Source organism: Canis aureus, chromosome 19 (assembly GCF_053574225.1).
Source record: "Canis aureus isolate CA01 chromosome 19, VMU_Caureus_v.1.0, whole genome shotgun sequence".
Taxonomy (NCBI): Eukaryota; Metazoa; Chordata; class Mammalia; order Carnivora; family Canidae; genus Canis; species Canis aureus.
In genome coordinates this window covers 11,903,276-11,922,815 of record NC_135629.1, presented here as the reverse complement: position 1 = coordinate 11,922,815, position 19,540 = coordinate 11,903,276, and the positions used below count along the sequence as shown (strand labels likewise).

The window sequence follows — 19,540 nt, the reverse complement described above, 5'->3', positions numbered from 1 at the left end:
ATACATATCTTTTGTTTGTAGATGATCCCTTATTTCAAGTAGCCTATTCTAAATTGGTATAGTACAAAAATCATGCAGTGGTTATCACTAGGTGTTAGGAATATGGGTCATTTACTATTTTTAAATTATATTTAATAACCTTTTCCCTAAAAACAATTAATTCAGATCCACCTTGCAGATAAAAATATCCAAGAACTTCCTTTCTAATTGAACATTTTCTTTTTCATAATTGAGTTGTGATAAGTCATTGCATTTTATAAAGAAAAAATAGTATAACCTACAGCAAGCATATCTGCTTTAGAATGCTAGAATGTTTGAGTCAGATGAACTGGTCTCTAAAATCTTTTCCAATTTGAATTTTCCAGATGGAGAAATTGAGGCTCAACAAGATTTTAGGATGGGCAGTGTGTAGTTTGCAGTTTAATGGTTCACTATATCATGAGTTAGGGTCACTTCCACCTCTACTGCATACTTCATTGGTTAATATCTTGTTAGACAATTGACCTGCATAGGTAAATGAATGACACATAGTAAGGCCATGGATTCATCAAGTTTCTAGATAGGATATGTTTTATGTAATATGTGACTTTTAGTTCCTAGACATTCCATTAGTATCTGGTCAGTCCTCCCTCTGTGACCTAATTAAATTTCCTGGGGATATTGTGATAGCCTCATTTGAACTGTGTGTGAATCACTCTGACTTTAACTTCTATGAGAATAAACAAGTGAAGCATTCTACATTTTGTAAATTCAGATGCCCTTTTATTGAAAATCAGAAGTTGAGATTTTTGGCCTTTATGAGTTGATTATATCAAATTTTCTTTCTTTAGGCTACCTGTAGTGCTAGGTAACTAGCTCTATGGAAGCCCATAAACGAATTCTAAACAGTGTGAATGAAATTATTTTCTGTTTGCATATTTAGGTTTTTATGCTTTTTATAATTGAAAAGTGTTCAGTGCAAACATTACATTAAAGCTTTCTCTTCCATGTTAATTGGTTAATTTGGAATGTCACACAAATTACTATTAAATATGTAGATTTGGAAAGAATTGGCTCAATTTTGTTTCACTGACTTTTTTCTGTTTTTTCATGTGCTTATGATTCCAGGTGCCAGTTGCACTGAAATTTTGATTGTTGGTAATAATGTCATTTATTTGGTTAGATTTTTATCTTTAATTATTACTGTTTCAGTAATATCTATTTTAAGTAAAACAAAGTGAATCTATATAGGACTGAGAGACTTTTATTTTTCTAATGTTCCAAAGCAAAATTTTCATACCAATGAACTAGACCTAAAGAGCCAGTATAGAATTCCTCTCTTTACACTGTTTCTTCTTCATTCCCTGCCATTGTTTAATTCACAGATTATTATGACTTGGAAAGGTCTTTGGAAAAGTTCCGACTCAATCTTTATCTTTTTATAAGAGAAGAAAAAGAACATCTCCAAAGACTAAAGGATTTGTCTCTATTAGCTCTGTTGATCAATTCTAGTCCTAAATTTTCCCCAGAAGATTGTTAGATTCTTGAAAGGAAACTTAAACCTTCCAAAAATAGTATATTTTTCATTCTTAGAAGGGGAGAGAAAGTATATATGTTTAGAGAAATTCAGACTCCGTTCCCTCCCTGTATCCTGTAATTGTTTGAGAAAGGAGGAGGAGGAAAGGGAACTTTTAAGAAGTTGGATGAAGCTTTTTAGGGGTTCCTTCCCATTGACCTTTATTTCTGTCTTTTAGAGTGAGGCCTTAAGATGATTGTCAAGGCCCTTAGGTTCATAATTTCAAGTATCTCCTTCAGTTTATCTATCTGATGTGATTGTGGCAGAGAGACCAGTGTTTACCAAGATTTAGGCTCTCTTTGCTGTGGTTTGGTATGAAGCTGCTGGAAATGACTATCCAGGAGGGTACTGACTTTACAGCTACCACCACAACCACCATCATAGCAACCCTGCCTTCGAGTGGGACAGTATGACTAGTTTTTGTGAACTGACAAGAGCAGAAAGGATATATCATGGTCAGGGCAAGATGTGCCTTTTCTTCCTTCCCTTTCTCTCTTTATTGACTGAGGCACAGAAGAATCTGTGGCTGTAGGAGTCATCAGTGCACAGAGTAGAAGGAATCATTTTGGGGAAGAAAGCTGCCTACGAATCAGGAACATCCTTAATAAACTGTTACAGGGATGATAAATGAACCTTTGTTATGTTAAGCCACTCCAGTTTTGGTGTTTATTAGATACAGCCACCAACATTACAGTGACTCAAATGGCTTTCTGGATTAATCATGTCAAATAAAAATAATATGCTTATTCCTTTTACTGCCTAGATGTTTCCCTGTGTCTATAAAAGAAGAAATAGCCTTATTTTTATTGTGAAAAGTAGGAAAGAAAAAAAATGTTATGAAGAAAGATAAAGGCTGTGTCTTTGAAGCATATGTTTATATTTATAAGGCATATCATTGTTTATCTCTCAAGCAATTTTCCCATCTCACATGAGATGTATCATCCCCTTTCACATGCCTACTGTCATACTGGGTGACTGATTTATAGAACACATTGCCATTGAATCTGTAAGCCTTTTCCCAAGCTATTTCTGTGAATGTAATATAATGCCCTTTAAGCTTTATTTAGAATTCACTGTCGTGTTAGTACAGGCATTTCGTGACACGCTTTCATAAAAATATTAAGATTTATATGCAGGGAAGACTCCTGAAAAGCGCATCCCTCGTGCTAGGATTTGGGGTAAGATAAATCACATACGGCTGTGCATGAAAATTCCACATAATGTGAATGCGTCACTTTTATATTGCTTGAATTGCTCTTAGGTACTTGCTGAACGATTTTGGTTGTAAAATATGGCAATATGCTATTAGTAATAGTAACAATAATAGTAGCCTGCATTTTTTGAGGCTTTATTATATATTATATACTATTCAAAGTTTATAACATATTAATTCATTTAATCTTCATAGAAAATGGGTGAGGTATGTATGTTACTAACATTATCCTCATTTACTGATGAATAAAAAAAAGATGTTAGCTAACTTGTCTAAGTTTCCACAGAGAGTAAGCTGGAATTCACACTTGAAGCTGATCTTGATTAGCCACTAACAGAAACCCTTAGAGAAATTAACATAGTGAGAATCAGGTATCTTGAGTTGTTCAGAGTATGAGGATCTTAGCAAATAAGGGAGAAAGGCATGGGAATAAGGAGATGGGCTGGTTAATGGATGGGGGAAAACATTGTACTGAAGAGTTTATGTTCAGTGGACATGAAAGAGATGCTGTAGCATTTTAGGCAGGGAGTATGGCTGTGAATTAAATATTTGAGCACCCATCCACAAATAAAGGAAGGAATGAAGAGTCAAGAAAAAAGAGGCAATTTCATTCTAAGAGGAGAATCAAAACAAATTAAGAAATAGACTACCTATGGTGGGCCTGGGTGGTAGAGTCAGTTAAGTATCTGACTCTTGGTTTTGATTCAAGTCATGATCTTTGGGTCATGAGATAAGCACCAGGCCAGGCTGCTCAATGCAGAGTCTGCTTGAGATTCTCCTTCTCCCTCTGCCCCACCCACTTGCACTTGCTCTCTCTTTCTCTCTCTCATAATAAATAATCTTTTTAAAAAAGAAACAGAGTACCTATTATATGTACAACATTAAGCTAAATTATTTATTTATTTATTTATTTATTTATTTAAAAATATTTATTTATTCATGAGAGACACTGAGAGGCAGAGACATAGGCAGAGGGAGAAGTAGGTTCCTTGTAGGATGCCCAATGTGGGACTTAATTGTGGATCCTGGGATCATGCCCTGAGCCCAAGGCATATGCTCAACCACTGAGCCACCCAGGCATCGCTAAGCTAAATTTTAGAATCAATATGAAGCAATATAAAATAGTTTCTATAATTCAGTACTTTATGCCAGTCAATCCAGGATGTTTGACATTTTGAACAAATGTGCCCTAGATAACGGGTCAGCCCATCATTTGGTAATGATAATGAGCAATGGAAAATTCCAAGTAAACAGTTGACTTTTAGCATAGTTGTCTAATCATTTCTTTTCACATCTAAATTCAATTAAATTACAGATTTGTAAAAATTGTATCAACAGTAGATGTTTGTCATCAACAAACTAAAAAATCTGGGTAATTTCTGTCAAACGTGGTGTCTAAGAGATTGAATTTCAACAAGTATTTATTTTATCTGTGCCTCTTCCTAGATAGTTCTAAACAGAAATAGTTCTAGAAGAAAGATAGTTCATGATTGGCAATATGACTAGAACTATCCTAAAAGTCATAATTGAAAGAAGTAACAATTGTCTGAGAGATCATCTGTTTCCTACTGGTATTTTGGAGAGGCATGATAAACACCAGAAAGTCATGAGAAAAGAGAACTTGGAAACATTTGATTCCTGCCTCCCCTCACAAAATAACACAGATAGTTACTTCATCTGGCTGCCATTTTGTTCTGAACATGTTTGCTGTTATCTTTCTTAAACAGAAAGATACTGTTTAAGAAACAGTATCTCCCTGATGCATGACTATGGATCTTGTAGCCCAGCCCTCTTTGGTCATGACTAATCAATCTAGACAGTAACACATTACTAATCTAAGGACAATTAAGACATAAGTAAGATATAGTTTGTAAGATTCATTGAATGAATGTTTATTTTAGTTTATCAGCTCCATCCATATTCATTAGTTTGCCTTCTGTCAAGAATTTGAACTCAGAGACTGTTGAGTGATGTTGGTAAATGCTGGGTTGGTGGCCATGTTGAGCCATGAACCTAATGAGTGAGCAGATAGAGTGCCTGGTTGAAAAGCAGAAACTCAATACTAGCTACACTTCAGAGGCAGTAGGTTCCTCAGTTTCTGACATATCTTAACTTCTTTGCACAAACTTCATTCTCCATGAATTCAATAAGACTCTATACCTTAAAATCATCCCTTTGTGAAACAGTTTTGATTGGTGTATAATCCTTGCCACCAAAAGCATCTTAAAACATACCAACTGAAAAGAGAAACTGCTTGGTGTATAGGTGAAACTTGCTGCTAGAACAGCCCCCAGATTGTTCCGTATGCACTTTAGTGCTGGATTACATGCAAAGTAACCCAAAAATTTAAAAAAAAAACTCTTTCTTCCTCCATCTCTCTGGTTTTTTGAATACGAACCTAGATGATGTCCAACAGAAGGTCCACATGTTAGCTAAAACACAAGCTGCTGTTACAGATGAATCTGGAAGTCCCTGTGACTTAACACAATGAATTTGTTTCTTTTTCATGTAGAGTGGTGGATGTGTAGGGTGGAAGCCTCTGATATACCCAGTCATTCAGGGGCCTAAACTGGTAGAAGGACTGCCATTTTTAGTGCATGACTCCAAAGAATGCTCTGGTGATTGGTAAACAGTCAAGAGACAAGAGGAAGAGAGAAGCGGGAGACCAGAAGGGAGCTCCATGGTTAGGTTTGGAAAGATAATATATTAGTCATGCGTAAAGTCCATTGGCCAGAATTTAATGATAAGGCCACACCTGATTGCAAATAAACTTGGGGAGCATAGTTTAGTTGTGTGTGTAGAAGGAGAGGAAATAAGTTTGGTGAATAACCAGCCAGTTTTTGCCACAATATCTCAACTTTCAGTGTTTTATTGCCTGAAAAAATACCTGCTCTGTCAAACTGCAATATAATGCTGATCATATAAATACTGAGTGATTAACCCACATCCAGCTTATTCAGACTGCCACCCTATGATGTGGGTATTGAAAATATAGACCATTTTAGATGTTTTAATTTATAGTGTATAAAGATATTGAATCTAGATACTGAAAGAAGTCTTTACAACAAGTCATCTGAGACTTGGAAATTGCACGGAAATGGAAAATGGATTTTTTTTTTTTTCTGAACCAAGAGATTGTTTTTATTATTTTTTTTGTTTTTTTGTTTTTTTGTTTGTTTGTTTGTTTGTTTTAATTTATTTTTTATTGGTGTTCAATTTACTAACATACAGAATAACCCCCAGTGCCCGTCACCCATTCATTCCCACCCCCCGCCCTTCTCCCCTTCCACCACCCCTAGTTCGTTTCCCAGAGTTAGCAGTCTTTACGTTCTGTCTCCCTTTCTGATATTTCCCACACATTTCTTCCCCCTTCCCTTATATTCCCTTTCACTATTATTTATATTCCCCAAATGAATGAGACCATATAATGTTTGTCCTTCACAGACTGACTTACTTCACTCAGCATAATACCCTCCAGTTCCATCCACGTTGAAGCAAATGGTGGGTATTTGTCATTTCTAATAGCTGAGTAATATTCCATTGTATGCATAAACCACATCTTCTTTATCCATTCATCTTTCGTTGGACACCGAGGCTCCTTCCACAGTTTGGCTATCATGGCCATTGCTGCTATAAACATCGGGGTGCAGGTGTCCCGGCGTTTCATTGCATTTGTATCTTTGGGGTAAATCCCCAACAGTGCAATTGCTGGGTCGTAGGGCAGGTCTATTTTTAACTGTTTGAGGAACCTCCACACAGTTTTCCAGAGTGGCTGCACCAGTTCACATTCCCACCAACAGTGTAAGAGGGTTCCCTTTTCTCCACATCCTCTCCAACATTTGTTGTTTCCTGCCTTGTTAATTTGCCCCATTCTCACTGGTGTGAGGTGGTATCTCATTGTGGTTTTGATTTGTATTTCCCTGAAGAAAGAGACAGTCTCTTCAATAAATGGTGCTGGGAAAATTGGACATCCACATGCAGAAGAATGAAACTAGACCACTCTCTTTCACCATACACAAAGATAAACTCAAAATGGATGAAAGATCTAAATGTGAGACAAGATTCCATCAAAATCCAGAGAAGAACACAGGCAACACCCTTTTTGAACTCGGCCATAGTAACTTTTTGCAAGATACATCCACGAAGGCAAAAGAAACAAAAGCAAAAATGAACTATTGGGACTTCATCAAGATAAGAAGCTTTTGCACAGCAAAGGATACAGTCAACAAAACTCAAAGACAACCTATAGAATGGGAGAAGATATTTGCAAATGACATATCAGATAAAGGGCTAGTTTCCAAGATCTATAAAGAACTTATTAAACTCAACACCAAAGAAACAAACAATCCAATCATGAAATGGGCAAAAGACATGAACAGAAATCTCACAGAGGAAGACATAGACATGGCCAATATGCATATGAGAAAATGCTCTGCATCACTTGCCATCAGGGAAAATGGATTTAGATGTGTTTTTAGAAAACTTAGAGATAATTACCAATGAAACAAATGCAACATGTGCATCTTTCTAAATCACCAGTAGAACAACTGAGCAAAGGAAAAAAATATAGTTGTATAGGCCTATTGTCTATTCTGGGATGATGCATGCATGCTTCTGTAGTGTGAATCAACCCATTTGTTATTTGTTTTTGTTTTTGTTTTTGTTTTTTTTTTAAGATTATTTATTTATTTATTCATGAGGACCGAGAGAGAGAAAGAGAGAAGAGAGAGAGAGAGGCAGAGGGAGAAGCAGGCTCCATGCAGGGAGCCCGATGCAGGACCTGATCCTGGGACTTCAGGATCAAGCCCCAGGCCAAAGGCAGGTACCAAACCGCTGAGTGACCCAGGGATCCGCACCCCCCACACACCCAATTTGTTATTTGTAAATAGGATAATGATATCAGCATAATATGGAAGTCACACTGATTTCTATACTTTTTCCCCCAGCCCATTAAGGGTTTTTGTTACCAAGTAATAGTAGTTAAACACCAAGTATGTTAATACAGCTGATTGTGGTAAACTGTGGAGCAATATTCTGCTGTCCAAGACACCCATGTACTTCACCATCTTCTGCAAGGACTGTTTTTGACCATGTACTCTATTTTCTGTGTTGTGCAACATTCTTTACTATGGCTGATTTTACTGGAAATGTAGGATGTCTTTTAAAAATAACAAAGTATTTTTATTAGGATAGTTTGAGCTAGTGAGTGAGATACAGACTTGTAGTTGTGGAATTTTTGAAAGCTCTCTCAAACCTGCTTTTCTCTGTAAATTGTATTATTTTTACTGATGTTGCAGAATGTGAAGTTCTCAGCACTGCATATCCTCACCTGCAGAAAGTACACTTGTCTTTTCAGTTGCAAATGTCAAAGACCAAGTCAAAACTACCTCCAAGGAAACAGAGATGTATTAATTCATGTAACTGGAATGCTCAGGGGTTTTGCTGGCTTCAAGTACACCTTTAGCTATGACTTACAATAGAACAAAACAAAACAAAAATGAAACAGGTTTTTAGATATTCATCTCTTTTTCTTTATCTCTTAGCTGGACTTCTCTCAATGGACTTTAATTTGAATGCAGGCTTTCTCTATAAGGCAGATCAAGGGGGCTTATGCAGACTAAGGCTCACTCGTGGTGTGTGTGTGTGTGTATATATATACATATACATATATATATATATCAGTCTTAGCAAGAAAAAATACCATAGTCAAAGGGATGATCAAAGTGAATTTAATATGAAAGCTATTTGCAAGTTTCAGGGAGGTCTAGAGAGAGGCTACAAGGGATGGTGGAATGCTGGGCTGACATGCAGGAGAATGTTTGCACTCCTAGGCTGAAGAAATAAATGGAAGGATGAGTTAGTTATCAGAAACAATGACTGCTGTAGTTGTAAGGGAGGGCCACCCAGTGGGAGCTCTGGCCTTCAGTAGAAAAACTATAGCTAATGCCAAACTGCAGCCCAGAGAGAATGAACTAGAATAGTAAATATATCAAGCTTTCTCTCCTCTCTCTCTCTCTCTCTCTCTCTCTCTCTCCCTCTCTCCCTCCCTTCCTCCCTCTCTCCCTCTCTCCCTTGTCGTTACATACCTCCCATGAGCCAAACCTATCTAAATGTAAGAGAAGCCCGTTGTTGCAGTCCATAGCGGTTAGCTTCCAAGGGTACAGAGCAAGGTGGGCATTTAGTATTCAAAGGAGAATGGGGAGCATCTAACATGCCCAATTTAGCCCCTCTAGTAAATAGATAGGGTTTCTTCCTGTGGCTAGATGTAATTTTTAATGAAAATTCTCATTGGCCCTGCATGGACCATACATCCACACGTGTAGCCAAGGAAATTTGGTGTTCTGGTTATACAGTTTTGTGAGTATGAGTGTCTAGATAATATGATTAACAGCTGGACCAATAATTCATATACAGGGAGGGGTTTTCAAACAAAGCACTTCATTTAGGTGCAAGAAGCTGGCAAAATATGACAGCAGCATAGAGGGCCCTGTGTCTGGTTTAGAGACCCTCATTTTTTCCTAAAGATAAGATAGCCCAGTAGATCCCAACTACTTTGTACTTTACAACAATTTAAAAAATGAACTTTTCTGCAGGAAAGAAGGAAGAAGAAATACTGAGAGTGAAACAATGTTTCTCAACCATAATATTTTCCTTTGGAATGATGAACTCAGTTATTTTTAGGGAAATATATGGAAGAAGGAAGGAGAGAGTAATTCCTCATACTTCAAAATATATTTATATTCTCAAAGTGTAACCCATCACTTGAGACTGACTAGTTAATAAATGTTTTATAAAATGGCTAATTGTTAGAACAACAGTTTCTGAGCTATATTATGTTTGCAATCCCCCAGGTAGCTGAGGAAAATGAAAGTTACCTTGCTGTTGACCACGTAGGATCCAAATCCACACTCTAAATGCTGAACACTTTTTTCCTTATGGAATGAAGATTCACATTTATTCCAAATTAATGTTCAACACAGAAATAGTGTTCTGCTACTATGTTTAATAGTTAACAGCACAGAAAAATGCAGTCATTTGTAAATCCTCTTGCAGTATAAGGACTTAAACTGTTTTTCAAGTGGGATTGCTCCTTTGGTTTGGTGAAAATAGCCAGTCATATAACAAAACAAAAAAGAAAGAAAACAAAGCAACCAAACAGTCACTGTGAGAATATAATGCACATCAGGCTGGTTTCTCTCCCTGTCCATTCTCTTTTATCACAGTAATTTGTACCTTGAGAGCTTTTGACTAGATATAGTCAATTGCTCATAAGTTCTTTTTAGTATTGTGAGAATGCAAGTTTAAATGATCGATTAAGTGGAAAAACTAAGAAATACAAGCAGGGCTAATGAAAATTATGTATATCCAGTAAATAAAAGCCTATGATTTATATATATATATATATATATATATATATATATATATATATATATATATATATATATTCAAAGAGTCCTACTGAAAGAACCAGTTCCTGAATGGTCATCTGGTTCAACCTCATTGAAATGACCTTTTATTCTTTACTTTGCTTTTTAAAAATTGTTGTCCAAGACTTCCATTTCGAGAGTGCTGGGCATTTTCCCATTTGAGACCCTCTGGTGAGATACACTGTTTATTTTCCATACAAGAAAGTAGTGACTGTATTCATTTGAAAAACTCAGCCTCCCATTGTGAGGGGCACAAAACTCACAGGCCCCACTTGAGTGAAGCTTAGCAAGGGATGGTTGGCTTTGTTCTGTTTGACTCTGCCTACACCAGTTTGTGCATGGATATTCGTTTTTATGGTGCTTTCCACTTTAGACTATCTCAGTCATAAAAAGAGTCTAGAAAGAGTTGATAGAAATGAAATAGGTGGCATTTTTTAAAGTCGCTGTTAGAATAATTTTTCACCTCTTTCAAAGAACCATTTAAGACTAAGATACCCAACTAGTTTCATCTGCATGAAACTTTCAGGTTCTGTCCCTGTAATTAAGGAAGAGCATACTTTAAACATTCCAGAGACGAGGACATAATTTCCTCTACTTTCTAGACATTTTTTACTCAGCTTCTTTGTTTTCTCCTCAGTTATTGGCATACTCTAGTGACTTATTGTCTTTGCATTAGACTGATCGATGTCTAAGAAATAAATGAAAAACTACTGTTCCCCACACTGAGGAAAGACGTGTCATAAAACGAACCGCAGAACAAAAATAGAAAGGCCCTTTTAGTGAGGCTAGGTGCTTTGCAATAAGTTTATAAAATACTTACAAATTCAAAGTCACCCGGTATTTACTTTCTTGACAATTATTTTATCATTTTTTGTACCAATTAGTGACTAAAGAAAATTCCTCTACGATCAGCTGATTTGTCAAGTTAGTGTCAAAATCATGTGGGGATGAACTCCATTTGGTCATGTTAAAACCACAATAACATTACCACTGATTTGTCATAACATTTAATATTTACTAAATATTTCTTAATCTCAGATAACTGTCTAACCAAAAAGAATGCTTGAGTAAAATGTTAAATTTGGTCCCACTGTTACCATGACAACTGCAAAGAAAGGAAGAAGTCTGTCTTCCCCTTTCATGGATGAATTCACATTATGTCTCAGTATTTGTCCCCCTAGTAGTCCTGGATAACTCCAGGTGACAGTTTCTATTGAGGAGAGATTTCTGTGTAGGAATAACCTGTAACATCCCTTGTAGGAGACTGTGGCATAGGTGTATAATCCCTTCCCCCCAGGCAATTGCTGTTTCAAACTCTCACAACAGAGTTGGAAAGGACATCTGTCATAGATGGGTTTCTGTGAGCTCATGAATCCTGAAATATTTTTAAGGTATTGTCTCTATATTTATTTATCTGCCGAATTATAACATATCTAAAGTTGTTACCTCAAGTTAACTGAAGTTGTAAAATTTCCCCTGTGTGTCTAGAAATTCTGTGAAAGAATATTGATGCTTTTAGGATTTTAAAATATGTTTCTTTGTATGAAGGATTGCTATTTTCCTGAATCATACTATCTTGACTAAAGTCTGACTAAATTTAGTTGGTGATATTGAACACTCCTCAATGTAAATGCTGTCATATTGCTTTTGTGCAGGACCTATAAGAAGGATTTGAGGGTTCAAAAGTGGAGATTGGTGGTCCCTCTGTTAAGTAATCTTTATGGTAGTTAACTTAAAGGAGAGGTATATTTTTATATGATACCAAGGACTACAGATTTTTTTTTATATTATATGTTTATTTCCATATAAGAAATGGTCAAGTGCTACTAGTTTTTATTCTAATTTCAAACTTACAAAAGACATGACCAATGTAGTAAACCCTTTCAGACTGATATGGTGATAAAATAGTTAAATAGGTTTAAGATATGGAAAAAGCACTCAGAATACTTTGTCTCAAACACAAAATAATACCTCTTTGCGCCACACTTCATGCCTTGTCAAAATGGATGCTGATTAGCTAATGGCAATGCAGTTTGAAAATAATGGTTCAGGTACTCCATGAAATTTTTGGAGTTGAAAGGAATTCATAAAAAAAGTCTGATTAATCCCCTTGTTTCCAGACAACGCTTGTATCTTAGTATTACTGACAAGTAGACCATCTTCTTTTTTATTTGAAGGTAAAAACAATTGTAATCTTCCACTAATAGCTGACTGTCAGGTCAATTTTCGAGACCTCTTTGAGTCCCTGGTGACTGTTGCATAAGCTAATAGTTCATCGGAGACCAAGAAACAGGCTGTGTTCATCTAATGTAAAAATAATTGTTGCTATGGATGAGTTTTGTCAAGCTTACATGATAGTCATTGTAGATAGTTTATGTTACAACTTCCAGATTTGACTGGTTATTGGGACTTGAGTTCAGTAAGTATGTATTGAGCTCTAAGTTCAGGGTATATTAGGTTCTTCTGAGGAAGGTGAAGACATCATGGTTTCCTTGCCCTTTTCGACAAAGGACTGGAGCAATAAATAATGTGTATGTGCTTCCTTAGACACCAAAGTGCCCTGAGGGAGATGGAAAGGAAATGTCATTGAGATGAAACATTCCATAGATATTTTCTCATTGTGAGATTTTTAGAAAAAAACCTCACAGATAGGCTTAAGGACACAAAGTGTGGGGACTGAAAGAGATCACCAGATAGTGTTGACATGTTAAACAGCACCCACGCAGGCTGTACAAGTGGCAAGAAAGGAAGGATGGAGACAAAGGTTATGTTTATTATTAAGAGTAGCAACAACACATGTCTGAGTGTTTCCACTGAACTTAAAATATATCCTAAGCACTTTGCATGCATTGACTCAGTCCCCAAAGTAGCACTATGGAGTTGGTTCTATCATTGTTCCAATTTTGTAGCCGAAGGAAGGTGAGACTGAACAGTTCAAGCACTCGACTAAGGTCACTCTATTGGTGAGTGGGAGAGCTCACCTTCAGATCCAATAAATCCTATGAACATCAGCCCACAATCAAATCTATTTTGCCTAAATCACAGGATACAGAGAGGTTACCCATAGGAGCTAAGGGTGGAAACATTCTTTGTGGTGTTGTGTGTAAAACACTGTTCTCATATCTGTGTGAAGTAGAGGGCACAGGTGTGGTCAGAGGATTTCTGCCAGTTGTAGTTGTTACTGTGATATGGCAATATACAAAATTGAAGAATCACTATTTCAAAACTCTTTGACAGTAATTTTATATGTATTGAATCTAATAATAATAAATCAAGCTTGCATCTTATACTTTTTAATTTCATATTTCTAGGACTTTATTTTTAGTGGATTCTATAAGTAACAATCAACAACAGATTGGGAATTTTAAAGTAAGAACAAGACAAACTGGTATTTTGTTGTATGTAGTTTGAGAACCTCCAATGTGGAATAAGGGCCATCCTAGATTCTATTCATTTCTATTATTCTTTCAGTGGGTTCGGTACCTGCCTAGTAAGACTGCTGCCAAATTTAAAAGCAGGAACATAGTAGCTAGCATCTTGCAGTGTGTTTAGCACATGGTAGATGTTCAGTCACAGCCAGCTAAGCATGTTACTGTGAGAATAAAAACCAAGAGTTGCTTAACAGTTTTTTCATTGCATCTCGCTCGAATGAACATTTTGGTCAGAGGAGGAGTCTTGAAGCAGAGCCTCCTTTTCCAGCAGAGCCTCCTTTTCCAGCAGAGCCTCCTTGAGCTGGTCTCTTTCTGTGATTCCATCCTAGGGGAGAGGGGCAGATGAGAAGAAAAAGGTCTATGTGAGGGATTTATGCAAACAAAAGAATTTGTGAAGAATTTAGAATCTGGTTGGACTCCGATCAATCCTCTGCAGTTTGCAGTGAGAATGGATCCTTTAGAATGATGACTCGGGCACTTGGGCACTCAACTGTTCAAGGGAAGTCCCTGGTGCCCCATTGTCCAGACTCTTCCCACCAGAGGCAAATAGGAAGATTTGGAGCAGCAAGGAGGCAGCATTAGTGAGCCTCTGCCTTCAGGGATTTCAGCCTGAGATGCTGTTTTGTCAGGTTCACCTTAAAGGGCCCTTCTCTGTAATTTCTGTGTCTCCGAGACCTGCCTCTCCCCTCTCTCAAGTCCACAGGGATGGTGTCCTCTTAATCTCTTGCCCCTCTACCAAACTTCCTTCTTCTTAAGACTTGAATTTCCACATATCTTTCATAGAATACTGTAGAGTCTTTCATAGAATCTTTGGGTCCAAATGCCAGCCTGTGTGAGCAGTCTTTTGTGCCACATGCCTGGAAGATTGAAGATTTTTTCCCATGCTTCAAAAATGAGTTTTTATTTTCTGGCTATTGCCCTCTGTCCCAGATTTTGAAACTATATAAAAGTAATCACATCCAAGATTTTAAAGTAAAAACAAAAAACAAAAACAAAAAAAAAACTAAATAAATGAGTACTTTGTAAAGACCTACTGTGTGCCTGCTGTGTACGGGGCACTCTCTTGGACATGAAGAGAGTGCAAATAGGTCACTGAGTCTTTCAGTATCTACTGGGAATGTCATTATAATATGCATTAGGAAGAATTCTAAAACATACACAAAAGCAGTAAGACAAAATAAATATGAATAGAAGTTCTACTGTTTTCTTCTTGCACCCCAGTGGGTCATCTGGAATATTCCTCAGGCAAGTGTACTAGTATAAAGACCACTGTTCAAAGGCGAGATCATACAGGTATTATGTACATACATCCCAAAGTAGAAAATAATGTATTATAAGAGTTATAAATGTAATGATAATAATAATAATAATAATAATAATAATAAATGTAATGATAGATTAGCGCTATTACTGCAAACTAAGTGGATTCTAAGCATTTATTTCACAGTTCTCTCTATGCACCCAGTTCTGATAATTTTTTTTCATGTATATGACAACATAGTAAAATGAGTAAAAGCAGAGCTCAGCATACTTCATACTTTCTCTTAAAAAAGGTCAGAAAGCAAATACTTGAGGCTTGCAGAGCTGATTGTCTTGGTCACAACCAGCTCAACTTTGCCATCGGTAGTTTTTTTTTTTTTTTTTAAGATTTTATTTATTTATTCATGAGAGACACAGAGAGAGAGAGAGAGAGGCAGAGACACAGGCAGAGGGAGGAGCAGGCTCCATGCAGGAGCCCGATGTGGGACTGGATCCCAGGACTCCAGGTTCACGCCCTGAGCCAAAGGCAGACACTAAACCTCTAAGCCACCCAGGGATCCCCTGCCATCAGTAGTTTGAAGGAATTCAGCCACAAGTGGCAGTAAAACCACTTAGCCTGGCTGTGTCCCAGTGCTGCCTGCAGCCTGTCACTTGCTGAACCCAGATGAAGAGCACAGGCTTTGGAATCACAACAAGTGAAGAATTCTGGTATCAGTGCCAGGTGTGTAGTGATGTGCTGGTTCCACCAACTCTCTGAGTCTTGGCTTCTTCTGTGAGATCCCAGTAGGTGTCACCTGGGAGCGAGGCAAAAATGCAGAATCACAGGTCTTGCGCAAGGAGTGTAGACTCGGAATCTGCTTTTTAACAAGCTCCTCAGAGTACTTTATTTTTGCATCTTACAGTTGGAGAAGCACTGTGGTAGAGGATGCTGATGGTATAACACCTGCTACATAGGGTTGTTTGGATTGTATGATTAATTGAGATGATACTCTTGAAGTACTTACCATAATGCTAGAACTAATATAATCACTCCCTCAATTTTATACTCACTTATAGCTCTGCTACGATTTCTCAGAGAGCTCGGAATCTAGTGGGGTTTAGAAAGGTATTACATGAAATTGCCCTTGAATGATAAGTGGGATTTAGTCATGAGGTGGTAGAGGCTATAGCATTATTAGTGCCACTGTTTAATCATTAAGTTATGACTGTATTCTCAGTAATGAATTAGTAAGTTATTTTGGGGAAATCAATTAGTGGGAGGAAGATAGGCGCTTACCTCCTGTTGGCATTTTCTTGGTCCTCTTGGAATCCTGATGTATTTTTTCCCCATTACTTGGCTGTGGTAATTAAGATTAATAGATGTCATCAGAATGAGGTAACTGTCATCTTTGAAGTGAAAAAGGTAGTAGAGATATATTATTATGTTTGAGAAACTTTGCTTTAAAGACTTAAGCCAAAGTATTGTTAATCAGAATTTAAGTAAACATGAACACTGCATTGTTTTAATTTTGTTATATGATGTATGGGAGTAGTAATAAAGTGACTTAGGCTTTACATATGAATTTAACTTTGTGGTTTATGTTACAGTAATGATCCAGATCATAGCTTGAATGCCTTTTTTTCCTGAAAAGCATACATTCTATAAAGACCTTTACATGGTTAGTTCACTGCTAAGTCAGCGTGTGAGGGAACACAGTCAAACAGTCCTTACACCTGCTCAGTGGCTTTGTCAGCCTTTAAATGAGAATAATGCCTTCCACAGATATGGTTGAGGACAGATGATAAAGGTCACTATGCCCTCTGAAAGAACAGCATTGTATAAATCCAACATAACATTAAAATTGAAATATCCGATTTTAACCTTTTAAGCAGGCAGCGATGACTGTTAGAAGCAAAAATGGGAACTTGTCTAAATGGGAGTCTGAAACAGTTCACATTTTTTTCTTTAAAAAATTAATACAGAGTGACAGGGGAGAATTTTCCCATCAGAGTCAGGTGATTAAACATTCACCTGGTGGGCATTTAGTCAGTGATTGAGTGTGAGTACCAAGGAAAAGGCCGTGAGGGGACAGGAGAAGAATGTAACTGGTGTAGAGATGTGGATTAGGATAAAACCAGCCTGTGATTGTGGAGTTGATGGAGCAGGAGTTTGGAGATACATGTTAAATAGATGCTCTGGAAAGCAATTTTTTCAAGAGTCACCACAATTAAGTTAAGTAATGGTTTTGATAAAAGTGTCCATGTCGGTGGGGGGTTGTGAAAATCCCAGGTAGTCATGAACAAGCGAGAAGCTTCACATAATTCCTGATAGGGAACAAGTGTTCAAAGGTGTTTATTCATTTGTTCTTACAGTTGGAAAGTCTGATACTAGGATTCATTGAATGAGTGGCATTTGTGTGAAACAAAGAGGCATGGGTTTCCTTAGAAGAGCCATTTTAATTCTTTCTGCTTATTCCAGTGAAGTTTCAGAAGACCTGTCCAGCACATCCCTCAGCTCTCCCTCTATCACCTGTTTTGTGGTGTCTCTGTTCTTCCCCTCCCATTCACTCTGCAAACTTCTCCAGACTGCCTTCTTCTCCACAAAACTCCAAAAAGTGGGATCACCAATGATTTGGTGCTTTGAGGTCAAAAGACATTTTTTTGAAGTCTAATCATATCAAGTCACCCAGTATTTTTGACACTGTTAAAAGTGTTCCCTTCTTCACGGAACACTATTCCCATGGACCCTGAAATATCAGAGTCTCCCTTGGTCATGTTTGGTCTCCTGCCTCCTCACTGTGTATGCTTTGCCTGGGTAATAGCATTCATAGTCATGAAGTTACTGACCAGCTATCCTTCAACAGTCCAAAATGTGGACCTCACTTAGATTTTCATCCTGAGCTTCACACTGATGGGCAGTACTACTTACTTGGCCTCTTTTCTCAGCTGTTTCCTAGGCAACTGAAATATAACAAGTCCAGTCTAAATTCTTGAATATAACAGAATGCTCTTTGTTATAAACTGGACTTTCCTAAGACTCTAAATTCCATTTTAGCTTCATCTCCTCTTATAACTAGACATTAAAATATATGGTGATTATATTATGTTTCCCCTTTTCCAGACTATAAAATGGAGACTTCTTTGCAGCCACTGCCCGCCCCTTCCTTCCTTCCTTCCTTCCTTCCTTCCTTCCTTCCTTCCTTCCTTCCTTCCTTCCTGTCTTCCTTCATCTTAAACTATCCTGACAAACCCTATACCTAGATAAAAGACTAGCATGTAATTTCACTCAAAATATTTAGCAAATTAATTAAGCTAGTTCAATTACAAAAGCGTAGGCAGCTAGAGTCACAAAAACTTGAGTTAGATTCCTAGACATTCACTCATACATTTAATATCTAGTTATGTATCTTCTCTGAACCCCTTCTTGTCACCTTACTACTGTGTATAAAAAACTCCTCTTGTCATCTTCCTGTATATAAAAAACAGCTATAGTACAGACTCTTTATAAGGCTATAAATGATGCTATATAGCACCTGATACAAAAGCTTGGTATATAATCTTGTGTTAATCTATCACTCCTTTTCTAGGCTTATATTCATTTTTTTTTTTCACTTATTGATCCAGTATTGTGTAAGCAGTCACTGTGTGTAAGGTACTATTCCAGAAGCTGAGAATCCAGTGATGAACAAAATAGGCTCTTGTGATTACTTATATTTTCACAGTGGGAGATAGATACAAAATAAGTAAATACATTTACTAAACTTTAACTATATTCTCTGTGAGTGCTAAGAGGAAATAAAAAGCAGCTCAGTTAAGGTGCATTTGAACATGTTGAAGGAATATATCATGCCACAATGTGGAGGGTGAGTAGTGCATGCAGGCATCACCCACAGCAACCTAAACAGCATTGAGGTAAGGAATGCATTTGGATGTTCTTGGTGCATCCCCAGTACAACTGGAGAAGAGTTAGTGATTTTCTAGAGGTTAAAGGGAATATCAATGTTATAAGTCCTTTCAGGTCATTACAGAGACACTAGATTCTCTCAAGGGTGTTTCCTGGAGCAACATGAACATTACCTAGGTCCCATCCCAGACTTTCTAAATTAGAGACCTTAGAAGTAGGTGGATTCCAGAAACCTGTGTTGTAACAAGCTTCTCAGCAAATACTGATGCTCATCAACATTTGAGAACTACCCATCTTGGGTATTAATAGCTCCGGAAGTAATAAGTGGTCCTATTCCTGACATGTGTTGAAGCTAGAGCTAACTGGATTGACTGATGATTATATGTGAGGTATGTGTGAGAAATGGATAATTGTGAGGTTTTTGGACTAAGAAACAGGTGAAATCAAGTTATCATATGCTGAGAGAAATCCTGAGAGGACCTTTGGAATGGGGATCACTTTCATTTGGATATATTCTTTTCAATGTGTCCATCAGCTATCCAAGTGAAGTTATGAATAGGCAGTTGGGTATTAATGTTTGGAATCTTATTTCTCTTTAAAAAGTCTATTTCAGTTATAAGGAAAAATTAATTGCTATTCTGAATTTTTTTGTTGTTGTTCAAGAAGTAAAACTAGTTGAGGTCCTATAGAGATTAAAGAACTATGTAGGGCAGCGTTTTTAAAATTAGCTCCAAAAGAAAAGTGAATTCTTAAATTTTTCCTGAGACTAAT

The 19,540-nt window shown here is 37.1% G+C and overlaps 1 protein-coding gene and 1 long non-coding RNA gene across 10 annotated transcripts in view; one reads left to right on the top strand and one right to left on the bottom strand.

The window, feature by feature from the left end:
* Window positions 1-19,540, top strand: part of GRM7 (glutamate metabotropic receptor 7) — an 836,468-nt gene that overhangs the window by 187,309 nt on the left and 629,619 nt on the right. The window lies entirely within an intron of this gene.
* LOC144291180 (uncharacterized) lies at window positions 13,547-17,813 on the bottom strand. Its single transcript, XR_013358511.1, has 4 exons — window positions 17,795-17,813; window positions 16,163-16,223; window positions 15,580-15,680; window positions 13,547-13,952 (listed from the first exon to the last, which is right to left on the bottom strand). It is a non-coding gene; the product is annotated as an uncharacterized LOC144291180 (long non-coding RNA).